This window comes from Eumetopias jubatus, unplaced genomic scaffold (assembly GCF_037043125.1).
Source record: "Eumetopias jubatus isolate StellerSeaLion01/CBP00866 unplaced genomic scaffold, mEumJub1_p1.0 scaffold_13, whole genome shotgun sequence".
In the NCBI taxonomy this organism is placed as follows: Eukaryota; Metazoa; Chordata; class Mammalia; order Carnivora; family Otariidae; genus Eumetopias; species Eumetopias jubatus.
In genome coordinates this window covers 78,663,662-78,682,464 of record NW_028274819.1, presented here as the reverse complement: position 1 = coordinate 78,682,464, position 18,803 = coordinate 78,663,662, and the positions used below count along the sequence as shown (strand labels likewise).

The 18,803-nt window shown below is 32.1% G+C and overlaps 1 non-coding gene across 1 annotated transcript; it reads left to right on the top strand.

Annotated features, from left to right (window-relative positions):
• Nucleotides 1-16,701: 16,701 nt before the first annotated feature.
• Nucleotides 16,702-16,807, top strand: LOC114221595 (U6 spliceosomal RNA). The gene has a single exon (XR_003611781.1). It is a non-coding gene; the product is annotated as a U6 spliceosomal RNA (small nuclear RNA).
• Nucleotides 16,808-18,803: the final 1,996 nt, after the last annotated feature.

The following is an 18,803-nucleotide window of genomic DNA, read 5'->3' as shown; positions in this document are numbered from 1 at the left end:
ATTTGACAAAATGTTAATAGGGAGATAATCTTCCTGACTTGTTTTATCAAATAATTTTTACACAGGGTATAAAATTAAAAATTAATCATTTGGATTTCATGAAAGTTAAAAAAAATTCTACCCTAAAAAATACTCTGAAAAAAAATACTCTGTTGTGACAACTTTTAATAAATCATAAATTAGGACACAGTATTTGCACATATATATGACAAAGTTCTTTCAACAGAAAAATAAACTCCTTACACTCATACATCTCCTTAATAAAAAACAATACCAAGTGTTTTCTAAGATCTAGTGTTAGTAAAACTTTCATGCATTTTCATGAGAGTGTAAAATGGTGCAATCACATTGGAAAGAGTGTGGCAGTTCCTTAAACAGTTAAATCTACACTTTCTATGTGCCCTAGGAATTCCATTCCTAGGTACTACAGAAGAGAAATAAGAATTTATATCCATTTTTTGAATAAATATTCAATGTACCTTTGTTTATAGTACTCCCTCACTGAAAAAATGTCCCAAAATTCCAGATACCACAAATTGCTTATCCCTTGACTTGCAAAAATTAATTGATTACTTAGCAATATAAAAGAATTACTAATACATTACAGAGCCAAGATGCATCTCAAAAACATGCTTAAAGAAAGAAGCCAGGCATAAAAGACTATGTACTAAAAAAAAAAAAAGCGTATGTACTATATAATTCCATTTACATTAATCTCTACTGACAGAAATTAGATCAGTGGTTACCTGGGATGGTGTGTGTGTGTAGAGAGGTATGATTGCAAAGAGGCAAAAAAAAAAAAAAAAAGCCATTTGGTATGATGGGAATTGTCTATTTCTGGATAAAAGCTACAGGGATTACATATTTACATACATATAGTTACAGGCATTTACATTTGCCAAAGTTCTTCAAAGTGTAAACTTAAAATTTGTGTACCTAACTGTATATAAATTATACTTCAATAAAATTGAAAAATAAAAATCAAAAGTAAAAAGGGGAGATTTTTTAAAATTAACTTGAAATTAAAAACTCTAAAATTTTAAAAATTAAAATCAGTTTATATATGTTAATATTTTGAAAATAGCATCTACATTAATAGTATAAAAAACAAATACACATTGTAAAGAACAATTATAAAGAACTATAAAAACTCTATTTGAACAGAATTTTTTTTTTGGTTTATTTTTTACAGTTAATATAAAGTTTTGCCAGGTTTTGAGGATTTACGTGAATGAAATCATACCACATATTCTCTTTTGTGTCTTCCTGAATAGTGTTTCACTCTATTAATATACTATGATTTCTTTATCTCTTCCACTGTTCCCACTAGATGTTCAGGTTGTTTCTATTTTGAGGTTATTATAAATACTGCTCAGGCACATTGTATACACATTGGAAGATGAGGTTTTATAGGATAAATTCTAAGAGTAGAATAGCTGGGTCATAGGTTACACACTTCACTTTGTTCAGATAATGTCAAAAATGTGTGTATTTGTGTGTGCGTGAGTGTTTGCACACTCCAAAGATAAATTAATTCTATCAATTTCTTTGCTTATTAGTTAAGAAAATGTTCCTGTGTCATTACGATATATTGAGATGTAAGACTTATGCACTCATATCACTTAGTAACTTTTTTAAAGTTTTACATCAGCCTTTGCAGGCTTAAAATTTACTTATTTTTCCTATGTTCTCCCTTTTTTTTTAAGATTTTATTTATTTGTTAGAGAGAGAGAGCGTGGGCGAGAGAGAGAGTGAGCAAGGGTACAAGCAGGGGGAGCTGCAGGCAGAGGGAGAAGCAGGCTCCCTGCTGAGCAAGGAGCCTAATGCAGGACTCGATCCCATGGCACTGGGATCATGACCTGAGCGGAAGGCAGACGCTTAACCGACTGAGCCACTCAGGTGTCCCTATGTTCTCCCTTTTTAATGGTTTGTAGTCTTAGAAAAATACTAATGCTACTGGCCTTTTCAATGTTTTTATTATTACTGTTATTAAATGATATCTTTCCTGAACCTGTTAATTTAACATGTATTAAAGAGGCAAAGTATAAATAAGATCTCTTTTTAAAACAGTCCACAGGTTTACCCACGAGATATATAGATGTGGAAAGAAGAGGTACTGTTTTTGTTTCATTTTGTATCATCCATTAAAAATACTATATTCCAGGGGCGCCTGTGTGGCTCAGTCGTTAAGTGTCTGCCTTCGGCTCAGGTCATGATCCCAGCATCGTGGGATCGAGTCCCACGTCAGGCTCCCTGCTCCACGGGGAGCCTGTTTCTCCCTCTCCTGCTTACTCTGCTTGTGTTCTCTCTCTCTCTCTCGCTGTGTCCTGTGTCTCTCTGTCAAATAAATAAATAAAATCTTTTTTAAAAAATACTATATTCCAAAATAAAACCCTGTTAACTTAAATCAGTGTTTAGACGTGAATTATGATCTTTTATAATCCTCATGCATTGTGCCATGTTTTAGTGTGAGAATTGAGAGGCACAATCATCCTATCAAAGTTTCAGTCCTAACATTTTGCTTTTTCATTCAATAGGTTTCAAAGCTTAAAGGAACAGAGAAACTTGTTTTTGAACAGGAACAACCATAATAATGTTTTTATACTGGCTTAAGTTGAATAGAATCAAATTCACCTGAAGCCATATTACTGTGAAAGACAAACATCTTAACTTATGAAGGTTATTCTTAAAGAAATTCAACTATGGTGTATCAGTCAAGGCCTACTCCAGAAAAATAAAGATCACAACAGGTATTTTTAACAGATAAAACCTATTATTAAGAAAAGTCTAAGGGCTCATGGGTGAGGTTAAGCACTGGACTCTTGATTTCGGCTCAGGTCATGATCTCAGGGTGGTGAGATCGAGCCCCACAGTGGCTCCGTGCTGGGGGTGGAGCCTGCTTAAGATTCTCTCTTGTTCCCTTTCTTTTACCCTCTCTCTCCACCCCTCTTTCTCCTGCTCTCTCTCTCTCTACAAAAAAAAAAAAAAAAAAAAAAAAATCCAAATGTGTGTTAGCTGCAAAAATAGAGCAGTGAATTATCACAGAGATGGTAACTGCATGAAGCAACTGGGGGAACAAAGGGAACAAAGGATCTTGGAGCAGGGCCCCCAGGGCTGGGACCAGATCTCTGAAGAATAGGTGCTCACTCACTAAACTAATACCTTGGCAGATTGGAAGAAAAGCCAACTAGAGCTAGGGCATGGATTTTTGAGAAGGAGGAACTGTTTGGCTGCGGCTGGTAACTTAAGGAGCACAGTGAGGCTCCTCTGCTGGTCTGAAAATAAAAATAAAAACAAAAACAGAAACTTACAAACCCTGGAAATTGAAATCAACTGCTGCTACTGGAATGTCTTGGTGCCCAGTTATCGCTTCTGCAAAGGTTTCAGAACCAGGAAGCAAACAAAAAGGAACGGGACTGTTTTCTCTCCTCAAGCCTACTAATCTTCCCTAGCACCCCCGCAGTTGGCAGCACACAACAGGAATCCAGCCGGCACAGGGGAAATGTGTCCTAGAATCACAAAACACCTTACACAAGAGCAGGTTTGAAGCTCTGAGATAATACTTTAAAAACTGGCATAGATGGAATTTCATAAAAGTCCATCATACCTTAACTAATAAAAAGTTTATAACAACTATCACTTGATGAAAGCCCTTCAATTTTCGAAAGCATAAAAAGATTGTGTCTGTGTGTGTGTGTGTGTGTGTGTGTGTGTGCGCGTTTGCTCTTGGTTCTAAGAATATTGCTTCTTCTGAATGATTAAAAGACATTCTTCCACTAAAAAGAAGAAATGAATTAGTTATGGAATTCAATATTTTTTAGTGATGTAAAAGAAAATATATTATTTTACACACATACATGCAGTCTCTGAAAATCAACTATATGTTTAATCAGAAATATATGTGGTTAAATAATGAAAAATAAGAATGGAAAAAAGGTAACACAAAATCATTTAGTTTCTGAAATAAAACAAGTTTCTTAAATTAGTGATATATAGGTTGTTTCTATATTCATTATATCATGATTTATATTGAAATTATTTTATTACTAGGATGACTAAGAATTCAAATAGTAAAAGAGTAGTGACTCATGCTATCTTGTTTAATGCATCATGAAGGTAACAGTTGTGTTTAAATTGATAAAATTTTTCTGCCAAAAGTTTTTTTATTGTGAAGTATAAAACCCCACAAAATAAAAGTATTATTCATATATGGTAATATTGTTTGTAAAGGGATAAAGACAAAATTGTACTGAACTCAGTACAATTTTGTCTCTACAGAAGACATGCAGTTGGTAATAGGTACTTTGCGATGCTTATAGTTATTGTAATGTTTTATATCTTAAGCTTGATTATGGATACATGGATTTGTATTTTATCACTACCATAATCTAATACATTTATTCATTCAAGTTTTATATGTATTTATAATACAATCGTAATAAAAATTTTAAACTATTTTGTGGATTTATTTATTTATTTGCAAATTAAATTTGGATGTTCAGAAAGCTAAAACAGTTATGCTGATTGCTTGGAATGAAAGTATTAAAAAGCAGTGGCACAATTTAAGCAAGTTTAATACTAAAAACACCAAAGTAAATAAAATAATTGCTAATACAGAATTTAATTTAGAATTAACTGTTGATTTCAAGTACAAGGGATGGCATTGGTAAAATCTGAGGAATGGAATCATCAAAATGAATTTACAAAATCGTCCCAGGAATATCCAAAAAATTTGAATCAATGGTTCTTGGTAAAATATTGCTACACTTTCCCTCATTACCTTATAGAAAACACCTTTACACTCCAATGCTAAAAATCTTTTTTATTCCAAAGGAATCACTTTGCTAATTTGACTTGGGCCACATTGATGCTGCTTGTTTTCCCTGAGGCTTTTCCTCTTCTGGGCCACACAACTGATAGTTGGCAGCTAGCTGAGCAGATGTTGTTTCCCAACTAATATGTGATTATTTTCTTCTAAGGGTAAATGTTCCCATGTGTGTACCTTCCATTTCTCATCAGCTTCTCTGTTACATAAACAACAGATTGTGCTGTTTTCTTAGAATATAGATTTTCAAGAGATCTCCATATATGCAGGTGTTTTTCTAAAAACTTTTGGTAAGACAAACTTTACTTCATTCTTCTTTAATGTTCTCATTCTATCTTTTAAATCTGGCCCTAAAAAAATTATTTAGCCTTTTCAGTGCTGTTATAGCATAAATCTTGTTTAATTACATCATTCAATTTCAATATACTTATATTCATTTTAATTATTTTATCCACAGTATAAATATATTAACTTTTTTCCACATTCTCAGATGTTAACATATTTTATCTCAATTTTATTAAGATGATAGAAAAACCCTGGACTAGGAATGAATTTTGAATTCATTCATATAATTTTCCATGTGTAACTCTGTTTTATAATCTTTTCTTCAGGTCTTAAGCTGTCAGTTCTATCTATTAAGACCTGGAAAGGGTACCTGGGTGGCTCAGTAGGTTAAGCGTCAGACTCTTAGTTTCAGCTCAGGTCATGATCTCAGGGTTGTGAGATCAAGCCCTGTGTCCAGTTTCCTCTGGGCTCTGTCCTCAGCACAGTCTAATGAGGATTCTTTCTTCCTCTCCATCCTCCTCTATCCCCCACCTCCCCCCTTCTCTCCTCAAATAAACAAACAAACAAATAATAAATCTTAAAAAAAAACCTGGAAATTAAAATTCAGAGATTTCATCCAATGGCCTCCTACTTCAGAAGTTTATTGGGACCACAGATCCTGATTCCACAATTTTTTAATGCTTCTTCCTAGACAAATAAAAGCAAGCTCCTACTCTCAAACTCCACCCCAAAAAATTAGAATAAAAAAGAATGAAACTTAGATGTCCCCTTAAAACTAAGAAGAAATGATAGTGTATGTATCATTTCATGGCATCACATGAACCACATCACCACTCATCCAGAGACTGAGCACAAATAACACATAAATCATTGAAGTATAGATTTCGAAGAAATCTTCTAGATTATTTTACAAATAGCAAGATCATATCCTAGAGAGGAAATTATACTTTCTCATGATTACACATTACTTAACAGCAGAACCAATTCATTATAACCTAGACTTTATTAAATTGATTATTATACTTTTGTGTTTACTGTTTAACTCAGACAAAATTAACTTTAAAAAGTCAAAACTATCTACGTTGAAGTGTCCTTTTTTTCTGGCAATTTGCTCAAGACTGGTTTCAGAATATAACCTATTAGCAGTGCTAAGCTTGAATGATAGGACTTACTCAAACTCATATGTTTGCATATATGAGTATGTAAGTTGCAGATGCAGACATCTGCCCATCAGTTGTTGAGTGTTTCCTAGCCACGTAAACAGATGGGGACAGTGAGTACTTTCCTCCAAGGTTGGATTTTAAACATGTTGGAAGAAACACTAACCCCCCTCTTCACAAATAAGACTTGCTGTTTGGTTTTGGGTTCTCCTGTGTCTATGTTGTCAATTTCTTTAGCTATAGACTTTGACTTTTTTTGAAAATTTAATTATCCTTTCAAAGGAAACAATGTTAAGAAAATAAGTATTGATAGAATTATATTGTGGTGTAAATAGCTTTCTTACTTGGGGATGACACTTCATAGTTAGAGAATTCAGACTAATTCCAGTCTTTATATTTTTTAAGATTTTTTTTTTTATTTATTTGAGAGAGAGAGAGAAAGAGCAGGGAAGAGAAGCAGAGGGAAAGGGAGAAGTAGACTCCCTGTTGAGCAGGGAGCCCAAGGCAGGACTTGATCACAGGACCCTGAGATCATGACCTGAGCTGAAGGCAGACACTTAACCAACTGAACCACCCTAACCACAGAGGTGCCTTGACTCCAGTCTTTAAATAAGTGTAATAGCATACAATTTGTCCCTATATACCCAGAAAATGGAAGTTAGTATTTGACACAACTGATTTGTTTACAGCTTTTTGTTTTTATTTTATTATTTTGTTTTGTTTTGTTGGTTTTTGTTTTTTAATATTTTGGCAATGGAAACCCACAGGAATACACTTAGTAGCCAAAGTTCAGGACCTGAAATGACTTGTATCTTATTGCACTTTTCTCAAATTTCGTTTGGCAAGTTAGGGTTTCACATTGTTAGGTGACAATATGGCAGGAACCACAAAATGCATTTTATTTTTTCTTAAACTTCTTGTGTGTCATTTATGCTTTATTTTGTGATGATTGTCCAAAATCAATGCAAACACTAGACTAATTTGGCCTTGAAACACTTTCATTAACTAAATATAACCTAAGCACTGAGTAGTCTGTATATATATTCAAGAGGCCAATCTATTTTCTAAGAATGGCTTAAATCATTAGATCATTTGCCTAGAAAGAAAATACTGGGATATATGTTGTCTAAAGAACTTTCCAATTTCTGTGGACTCACTCTTTTCAACCAAAGTAGTGCTCTCAACTATATTAGTGGTAAGGGTGCCTGGGTGGCTCAGTTGGTTAGGCGACTGCCTTTGGCTCAGGTCATGATCCTAGAGTCCCTGGATCGGGTCCCGCATCGGGTTCCCTGCTCGTCGGGGAGTCTGCTTCTCCCTCTGACCCTAACCCCTCTCATGTGCTTGCTCTCTCTCTCACTCTCTCTCTCAAATAAATAACTCTATTATTACTATAATAATATTACTGTTATTATTATTATAACAGCAACAACAACAGCAATAATATCCAGTCTGAGTTTTATCACTGGAGATAGATTAAAGAAACCTAAAGAAGCAAATATAAGAAAATAATATGCACATAATAATTTCTTTCTTTCAATACTTGCTATAACAAAGGATCTGTATAGTGTCTTAGTGTCCATTTTGGTTATCAATAGATATTCTAGACTTGTTTCACAATTTCTACTAAAAAAATTAACAGACAGAAGTATCAAGCAGATCGATTCCATAATATTCTTAGCCTTTGCTTGAACTGGAATCCTGGATCCCAAAATGATATGAAATGAAAAGCTAGGGCTGTTTATTAACATTTCTGAGATTCAGTTTTCTTCTTTAAAGGGATACTAATAATACCCACCTGGAAAGTTATGTTGAGATTAAATAATATAGTGTATAGGAAAACCAAGCACACTACTTGATACATAAAAATTTGTTTATATGACTCCATTTTATTGGGAAATAATTTACATATAATCCACTGTAACATTCTAATTTTGCAGTCATTGACTTTTGACAAATACATACACCTGTGTAGCCACAATACCAGAAAAGATATAGGGTATTTCTATCATCCCAAAAGGTTTCTTTGTGCACATATATAATAAATAACCTACTAATCCCAGCAATAGATGTCCTCTAATCTGCTTTCTGTCACTATCAATTAATTTTACTTCCTAGAATTTATATATATGGGATAAATATATACTCATATATGTGAGTATTATGGATATCTTAGTTCTTTCTTTCAGAATAATATTTTAATTGATCAAAAATGAACAAATATGGTCACATCTTATTGCTGGGTGATATGTCTTTATATGAGTTTATTATATTTTATTTATTCATTTTATATAGGTAAACATTTAGACACTCAACATTTATGTATATATATATATATACATACTGTGTGTATATATGCACACATTTTATATATTTAGATATATATTTACATCTATTTTAATAATATATATCAAATATATAAATATATACACATATAATGTGTATATATAAGATGCTATAATATATAGCATCTTATGCTTAAACATACATTCTTTGCAAAGAATCAGCTTGATTTGATTACTTTTACTCTGTTTGTTAGCTTTTATTTTATGAGTTTCCCTTCATATGTATTATTTCTTTCTACTTTGAATTTTATTTGATTTATTTTCTAGCTTTTTAAGGTAGAAATGTAAATCATTAATGATAGTCCTTTTTATCTTTGAATATCATTGGTTAAAACTCTACATTTTTTCCTAAGTATTGTTTTAGTCATAGAACACATTTTGATATGCTGTGTTTTCATTATATTCTTGTTAAAAGGCTATCTAATTTCCTTTGCTATTTCTTCTTTAAATCATATATTACTTACTCATGTGTTTAGTTTTTTTAAGTATTTGGGAGATTTTCAAGCTTTATTTTTGTTACCTATGTCTAACTCCATGCATTTATTAAATATGCTCTGTAAAACGTCAGTTCTTTTTAACTATTTTGAGATATTTTATAATCTGACATGTGATCAGTCTCAGTGAATATTATATGTGCACTTGAAAAAAACATGTATGTTGCTATTTTTGAGTAGAGAGCTATATAAATGCCATTTAGGCTAGTATGTTCAATTGTATTATACTAGTATTTTCTATCCTCATTGATTTTCTGTCTACTTGTTCTACCATTATTTAAAAAAGAGGGTTGAAATTTGAAACTATAATTATGGATTTTTTTGCTTCTACATTCAGTTCAGTCCTTTTTTGCTTCATGTATTTTGAAACTTTTCTGGTACAAAATCATATCATATATCATTTGTTGTAAGTAGTGTTCCCATGATATATACTTTTTGATCATTTTATTTTTAATCAGTATATCTATAAATTTTAAAATGTGATTCTTCACCCATTTTGCCCATCACGCCCCCCTTCCCTATGGCAACCATTAGTTTGGTCTCTGTATTCATAGATCTGATTCTGTTTTTTGTTTGTTTACTCATTTGTTTTGTTTTTGAGATTCCATATATGAGGGTAATCATATGGTATTTGTCTTTCTCAGTCTGACTTATTTCACTTAGCATAATACCTTCTAGGTCCATCCATATCTCAAATTGCATAATCTTATCCTTTTTCTATGACACATAATATTCCATTGTATATGTATACCCTTCTTCCTAATCCATTCATCAATTGATGGACACTTAGGTTGCTTCCATATCTTGGCTATTGTAAATAATGCTACAATAAATATAGGGGTGCATATATCTTTTTGAATTACTGTTTTCATATTCTTTGGGTAAATACCCAGTAGTAGAATTACTGGATCATATGATATTTCAATTTTTAATTATTTGAGTAAACGCTATATTATTTTCCACAATGGGTGTACAAATTTACATTTCTACCAACAGTGTACAAGGGTTCCTTTTTCTCCACATCCTTGCCAACACTTGTTATTTCTTGTCTTTTTGATTTTAGGCATTCTGACAGGTGTGAGGTGAAATCTCACTGTGGTTTTGATTTGCATTTTCCTGATGATTTGTGATGTTGATCATTTTTTCATGAGTCTGTTGGCCATATGTATGTCTTCCTTGAAGAAATGTCTGTTTGGATTTTTTGCTTTTTTTTTTTTTTAAAGATTTTATTTAATTGACAGAACACAAGCAGAGGGAGAGAGAGGGAGAAGCAGGCTCCCTGCTGAGCAAGGAGCCCGATGTGGGACCCGATCCCAGGACCCTGGGATCATGACCCAGGCCGAAGGCAGCCACTTAAACAACTGAGCCACCCAGGCGTCCCGATTTTTTGCCTTTTTTAAAAAGATTTATTTGAAAGAGAGAGAGAGAGAGCTAGTAGGGGGAGGGGTAGAGGGAGAGGAAAGTAGAGAATCCTAAGCAGACTCCTTACTGAGCATGGAGACTGATGTGGGGCTCAATTTCATGACCCTGAGATCATGACCTGAGCTGAAACCAAAAGTGAGAGGCTAAACTAACTGAGCCACCCGGGTGTCCCTATCATTCCTTTTTTTCATGAATACTGTATTATTGGTATTCCATTTAGTCTCTACTCTTGGTATTTTAGCTCTGCTTTTTTGTTTTGTTTTTAGTGCTTGCTCTGGGGTTACAGTATGCATCTTGAACTTTTTACTTTCTATAATGTATATTACTTCACATATAATTTTAAAATCTATAAGAATATGCTTCAATTTTTACTTCTTTCAGGTAATATGATTATGCATCTTTTACATATTTTATAAAATCATAAAATATTCTCATTACTTTTTGTTTTGCTAATTAATTATTACAAATCAAATCAGTTATTGTGTTAGGTCATTAAAAAAGACTTTACCTCACCTCCCCCAAAAACACTGTGTGTATATACATATATACATATAAATATATACATATATTACACATATATGTGTATGTATATATTACATATGCATACACATATATATGAAGATTTATAATTTCCTGTTTCTTTATTTCTTTTGTAGCTCACTTTTCTATCTAACAATTTTTCTTCCTTGTGACAGAATTCCTTTAAGATTCTTGGGTACAGGTCAGCTGGAAATAAATTACTTTAGTTAAGTAAGTCAGAAATCAACCTGGTTTTGCATTTGTTTATGGGAAATATTTTTAATGGATATAGAATTTTAGGTTGATTTTTTCCCTTCCATCTTCTTCAGTTTTTCAATTTGATGAGAAGTCTGACACCCCTATAATTTGTTCTATATGTACTCATGCCTTTTTCTTTTTTTCTGCCTGACTGTACATTTTGTTTCACTGATTTCAGCAATTTAATTAACATATTCTTCAGTGTGACTTTATATATGATTATCCTGCTTGACTTTATTTAGCGAGTTGGATCTATGGTTTTAGAATTCTCATCAAATTTGGGGGGAAATCATCAATTATCTTATTCAATATTCTCCTCTCTGTCTGTCTTTTGGACAGTAATTACATGAATATCAATCAACTTTATATCTCACAGCTTACTGAAGCTCTCTTTTTAAAAACTTTGCTTTGTGTATGTTTTGCTCTATGTTTTAGTTTGGATAGGTGCTATTATCTTCAAATCTTCACATTTTTTAATCTTTTCTTCTTCAGTTGTTTAAACTTCTCCTGGTGTATCCTGGTGAATGTAGATTGTTCTTGTGAGCATAAAGTGATTCCATTTTAAGGAGCTAGAGTTTGAGCTTGTAATTTTGTCTCCCAAGATGTTTTAGGTTGATTTCTGAGTTATGTAAAGACAGCCTTTGCAATTATTTTTAGATTACCTAAATGTTTTATAAACTATAATTTTCAAAATTTTAAAATCTCCCTCCATAAACTGTCAGACATACTCAGAATTTGTCTTTCATTATGCACTTTTAATTCTGGAACAAACTTCCACTCTATTTCAGGACAAAATAATTATTTTTCTAGAATACAACAAAAATTTATCTTATTACCTATCATATATTAATCCAAAAGATTGAAATTGTAAGAAAGTAATTGTAATTGTAACAAAGTAATTAGCTTATATTTACTTAGAAAACTGAGTGGTAATTGTATATTAACTGCCATAGACACAATAATTTTAGTAGGAAACAAAACTCATCAATAAAAACACTAATTTTGGGGGGGCACCTGGGTGGCTCAGTCGGTTAAGCAGCTGCCTTCGGCTCAGGTCACGATCTCAGGGTCCTGGGATCAAGCCCTGCATCAGGCTCCCTGCTCAGGGCAGAGCCTGCTTCTCCCTTTCCCTCTGCCTGCCCCTCTGCCTACTTGTGCTCTTTCTCTATCTCTCTGTCAAATAAATAAATAAAACTTAAAAATAATAATAATAATAAAAATAAAAACACTAATTTTTACAGCTATTGACATTCCTTCTTCACCATTTAATATTGGCAAAAATTAACATGTAAATAAATTTGACCCCAAATATAGCAAAAAATTAAGAAGTATGTACAATTAAAATTGTGCTTAGTAGTTAATGCTAAATATTCCATTTTACTTAGAAATGGACTTATTTTAGCAAACCAATGGTTATCCATTAATTAACCTGATATCATATCATCCCAAAGTTTTATCATCTAAGTTATCTAAATAATGTTCAAATTTACAAAATAGGAAACAATTACTGCTGTACATTTTCTTATAAAAATATAATTCAATATACTTTATCAGAAATTTATCATTTTTATATTCATAAATCTTAAGTGGGTATACCTTTAGCTTATTTTATCAGTAAACAAATTTAAGGTCTTTAACAGGTTCAGATTAGTTAGGCAAACAGCATAGTTTGATTAGTTTGATTGGATTTTTCAGGTTAGTCCATGTTGGCTTCTTGGCTGAACTATCAAAATTGCTAAAATATAATTTTCAATAGATCACATGATATTTTTTAAATATAAAATGCCACTTCTCAAATGTTCTACTCATAAGGAAAAAAGTAAGATGTTAAGATTGATTCAAAGAACATTTGTGGGCTTAGATATTTATAAAAAATTTAATAATGGCAACTTAAGATACGATTGTTGGATTAATTTCAAAACTGATAAATATCCTGTTGAGGAACAATCCTTAACAATTAGAGTTATCTTTTCTACTAGACATAAATTATTTGCATTGTGATCTGGCAAACTCTATGTTAACATGTAACTTCACTAAGTCTGGGAGCTACAAGCAATAATAAACAGTGAATCAAATAAATACATTCCCCTAGAAAATCCTTAGGTACACCTTAGGCACTGTATAATATTGTAAGTACATCATCCAACTTTTTGCTTTATTTTTATGATTTGGATAATTTCCCCAAAATTTTCACAAAATTATGCACTCTGAAAAATAGGCACAAAGTTTTTTAAAATTAAAAAGTCATCTATTTTTGAAAGTGTTCTGAAAATAAAGAGAACAGATGGAAATGGCACTGGTAAGCCATCTCTTATTTTCATATCTATGTCTTAGGTAAGCTTCTTTATGAATTGGATATTCTTTTTCTGATGGACATGGCTGACAGCTCATATAACGGTAATATTTTCTATTTATGACTCTTTGTGGATGTTTTCTTTATCTTTTCAAAAAAATATTCAATTTATTTAAACTTACAAAAAAACATAGTTCACCCAATATAAAGGATGTTTCCTTTATATTCATATTGAGAGAGTTAGGAAACTGTAGTTGGATTTAAGAGTATGATTCCAAAAAGAAATTATTGGTGGGGTACCTGGGTGGTTCAGTCAGTTAAGCGTCTGACTCCCGATCTCAGCTCAGGTCTTGATCTCAGAGTGTGAGTTCAAGCCCTGCATTGGTATCCACACTGGGCATGGAGCCTACTGAAAGAAAGAAAAGGAAAAAGAAAAAGAAAAGAAAAGAAGAGAGAAAGAAAGAAAGAAAGAAAGAAAGAAAGAAAGAAAGAAAGAAAGAAAGAGAGAAAGAGAGAAAGAAAGAAAGAAAGAAGAAAGAGAGAAAGAAGAAAGAGAGAAAGAGAGAGAGAAAGAAAGAAAGAGAGAGAGAGAAAGAAAGAAAGAAAGAAAGAAAGAAAGAAAGAAAGAAAGAAAGAAAAAGAAGAAAGAAAGAAAGAAAGAAAGAAAGAAAGAAAGAAAGAAAGAAAGAAAGAAAGAAAGAAAGAAAGAAAGAAAGAAAGAAAGAAAGGAAAAGAAAGAGAGGTCTGAGGCTAATTAGGGAAGCCTCAGATTAAGGGCAAGTTTCCCCTAAGGATTTGTCCATCAGAGCCTGAATAGTCTCTGGCCAGTCCTCTCCAAGATTCCAGCTCAGAAGTAGGTTTCTTTTTTTATCAACTGCAACAATTTACTTAGAATTATAGGATTGGTCTTCTTGGTAATATAGAACAGCATTAAGATACTTAAAATTTATTATATATTGTAAGTAAAAGCATACTTACTATCTAAATCTTATAGGGGTGCCTGGGTGGCTCAGTCATTAAGCATCTGCCTTAGGCTCAGGTCATGATTCCAGGGTCCTGGGATCGAGCCCCGTATCAGACTCCCTGCTCAGTGGGAAGCCTGCCTCTCCCTCTCCCAATCCCTCTGTTTGTGTTCCCTCTCTCGCTGTGTCTATCTCTGTCAAATAAATAAAATCTTAAAAAAAATAAAAATAAATAAATAAATCTTATATTTGTCTTATACATATCTCTTTCACTTCTCTTTCTCTTTTTTTGCAATGGAATTATTATTTAATGATTATTAAAGAAATTCATGATGAAATAAAATTGATAAATATTTCTGAGTAACTAATGTTATAGAAAATATAATTAGATAAAATATTCAAAGCAGTAGAAACAATGAACTAAAACATGTGAGTAATAAATGTCAAATATATTAAAAGGGAAACTACAAAAAATGAAAAAGTAAAGATTACAAGAATTAAGCTGAACTTATTTATAAATAAATTAATCACAAGTGAATAAAATCCACAACTTAAATGACAAAATGTACAAATTGTGTAATTAAACCAAATGCAGACAAACCAAACATGAGTGATGAGTTAATATTAAGTATCACAAACAGTTGAAAATAATGGGATGGACCAGGATATATAAAACAAATGCAAGCATACAAAAAGCAAAAAGAGAAATATTAACATTTATGCAAAGATTGTTTCAAGGAAAAAGATTGGTTATCTTGGGAAGATTAATATATATATATATATATATAAAGCATAGTATAACAAGAAGATAATATAATGCTGCATGAAATTAATTTTAAGGTAGAAGTGGGGATTTTGACACAACCAAAATCATAATGAAAAACTCACTCTTCCTTAACAAATCAAGAGATGAAATTCACATTGTCTTTACCATTCATCAGTGGCTGGACACCTGGGCTGTTTCCATAATTTGGCTACAGCATTAAAAGACTGTAACATTATTTAGCAGCAGAAAAACTCCCAATTAATAGGACTGACATCTTATTTTCCAATAGTAGATAACCATAAACATGACTAAGAAATAGCTTGCATTGGGGCACCTAGGTGGCACAGTCAGTTGAGATTTTGACTCTTGGTTTTGGCTCAGGTTGTGATCTCAGGGAGATGAGATTGAGACCTGCATCCAGCTCTGTGCTCATTACAGTGTCTGTTTGGGGCTCTCTCTCCCTCTCCCCATTCCCTCACTCAAATAAATAAATAAAATCTTTTTTTTTTAAAAAGGAATCACCTGGAGGAATCCCCTCAGATGCAGATCCCCAGGCTGGGAACAGAAAATTTGAAATCAGCAGTCTACGCTGTTTAACAAACAGCCCTGATTCTGAAGCATGTGCTAAAAATTCCCCACTTTGGGAAATAGGAAACTAGGGAGTATGTTGGAAAGAGCGTTAAAAGAAAGATTGGGTGTGGAAGATAAGAACAGATCTGACTATGACATATTACTTTGTAAATAAAGTTTTATTGAAATACAACCATGCTCATCTGTTTACATATCGACTGTGATACTTCTCCCTCTAATGAAGGGAAATCATGTGGCTGGCAAAACCAAACATCCTTATTATATAGCTTTTACTGGAAAAACTTATTAGTAGTTTTTTTGGGAAAAAAACTTTTTGGGGTGTTTTTATTATTTAGTACATTTATTAATACATAATATGAGGCAGGAGGCAAGACTCTTTTGAATTTAAAAAATGCAATTTTAGATGCATTTGTTATTTGCTGTAAATGCTGTCTCACTATTATCCCCAAACCTTTCAGAATATGCATTTTACCTTTCTACTCTGTCACCAATGTATCTGACTATAAAATTTGTATAAATCTTAGAATATATTAACGTTTTTGCAGCATATAGCTGATGAATGATTGCTTGTTTAAGAGGAAGTTCAAGTTTACACATCTGCAATTTGAAATATGTGACACTCTAATATACTTAATTTTAGTCACTTAGCCAGGGTGAAGTTGGGGTTTACTTTACATTATATAGGGAGCTCAAATAAGACAGGAATTCTTATGTGATCCTTGAGTAAGCAATAATGAAAATCTCACTATCATTTTTATCTTCTCTACAAAAAATTGCCACAATAGTGCTCACTTTGGCAGCACATATACTAAAATTGGAACAATGCAGAGAAGATTAGTATGGCCCCTGCACAAGGATGACACACAATTTGTGAAATGTTCCACATTTTTTTAATTGCCTTGATAATAGAAACTTTCTAGACATAAACAGCTCAAAAAAGGGCAGTTTCTGCAGGACTAAATCAGAAATGCACTTTTCCTACATTTTACTCTTTGGAATTGCCCCAGGATTTATATTGTGCCTGTGACTGGAGCAATTGTGTATCAAGGTTGTATACTTTGACAATATTATAAAACATTACCTAGAGTTAATTTATAACACATATGTTATTTAGAAGAAAAAGATAAATCTAAAATTAATGTCAATATTGATATTAAGGTTCAAAGAGTAAACATTAAAAGAAACATTAAAATATAACTTTATGGTTATAATGACAAAATCATCAAAAAGTTACAATGTAGCTTTTACAATCTAAAAACAATATTGAAAATAAGAACCTCGAATTTTACAATGGAGTTTCAAGTAAAGTCTTGTTTTTCATCTGGCACAAAGCATTCAAGAAAAAAATAATTAAAAATGATAAATTGACACGATTTCTTCTAAGTACGTTCCTATTCATTTTGTGTACTCTGTAAATGAATAATCTTGGTGCTAATAAACTATAATGATTTCTTCCTATCTGCTTTATCTAAATTACCTGTGATGGAATTTGCCCAAGTTGACCTATAATTAGAGCTAATGATTATAGCCATCTTATCACAGCATACCTAAAGAGCATATTTCTCATTGAAAGCAAAAGAAAAGACTCTGAGAAAATCCTATGTTCTGTACTATAAGTCATGACAATGTCCACCATGAAAACGACACCAATAGATGCCATGGTATAGTATGGACATAATATGTCTTTAATAAGATAATCCAGATACTTTCTTTCTATATACTTGGTATGACCTATTTTCCATGATTCCTTTTTGATATATTATCACTAAATCTAAATGATAAGTGAGGTGGAAATATAACACCAATTGATGGTTGTATAATTCTTTTTTTAAGAGATTTTACTTATTTATTTATTTGAGAGAGAGAGAGAGAGTGCGTGAGTGGGAGGAGGGGCAGAGGGAGAGGGAGAGAGAATCTCTAGCAGACTCTGCACTGAATGTGGAGCGTGATGCAAGACTCCATCTCCTAACCCTGAAATCATGACCTGAACTGAAACCAAGAGTTGGATGCTTAACCAACTAAGCCACCCAGGTGCCCCATGGTTGTATAATTCTTATTTCCAGGTGGTCACTTTGAGGTTAACCTGAAATTACCATATAGCTATAATTTATAACAAAGTGAAAAAGAGTAAGCCATCCCTAGGTTTCCTTAAAAAATCCACTCAGATTTAATTAAATGGAGGAAAAAGAATAGAAGACTCATTATTACTACTGTAATATTTATTCTATTAGTTGTTTACCTTATCAATAATTTAAATAAAACTGCATATATAAATTCTATTTCCATTTATGAAGTTTATCAAATGACTTACAATTGTGATTATATACAGTCAGTCTCCTATCAGTCACTATTTCAGGATGTTGTAAAAAGAATTCTTAAGATGTTTAATGATATGGTTATTGGTATTTAGTAGGTATAAATTATTTCAAAAAACCAGGTTTTTATGCCAACATATAAATTTAAAATGGGCAAATAAAAGAGCCTACAAAATATGTGAATTAACAGAAAGGCAAACAGTAAGACAGATGCAAATAAGAAAAAATATATTTTCATTAAAGATACATCCCCAGGTAATTATTCTTTTAGCAATCACATAATATTTTATAAAAGATGGATATATATTTAAAAATTAATGGGCTAAATGATTTGTGAAAGAGAAATGTGTATGGAAAATATGATATATAATTTTATGTTTTTATAATTCTGATGTTTTAAACTAAAATATTATAACATAACTAATATAGTCACAAGAAAAATATTTAAATATTTAACAAGACTGTTGTGATATACAACTCAGAGGCAAAATCATGAATGTATTGTGAAATTATTCGTACTAATGTAGCTACTATTTATGCATAGTATAACATGGATGACATTTTATGAAAT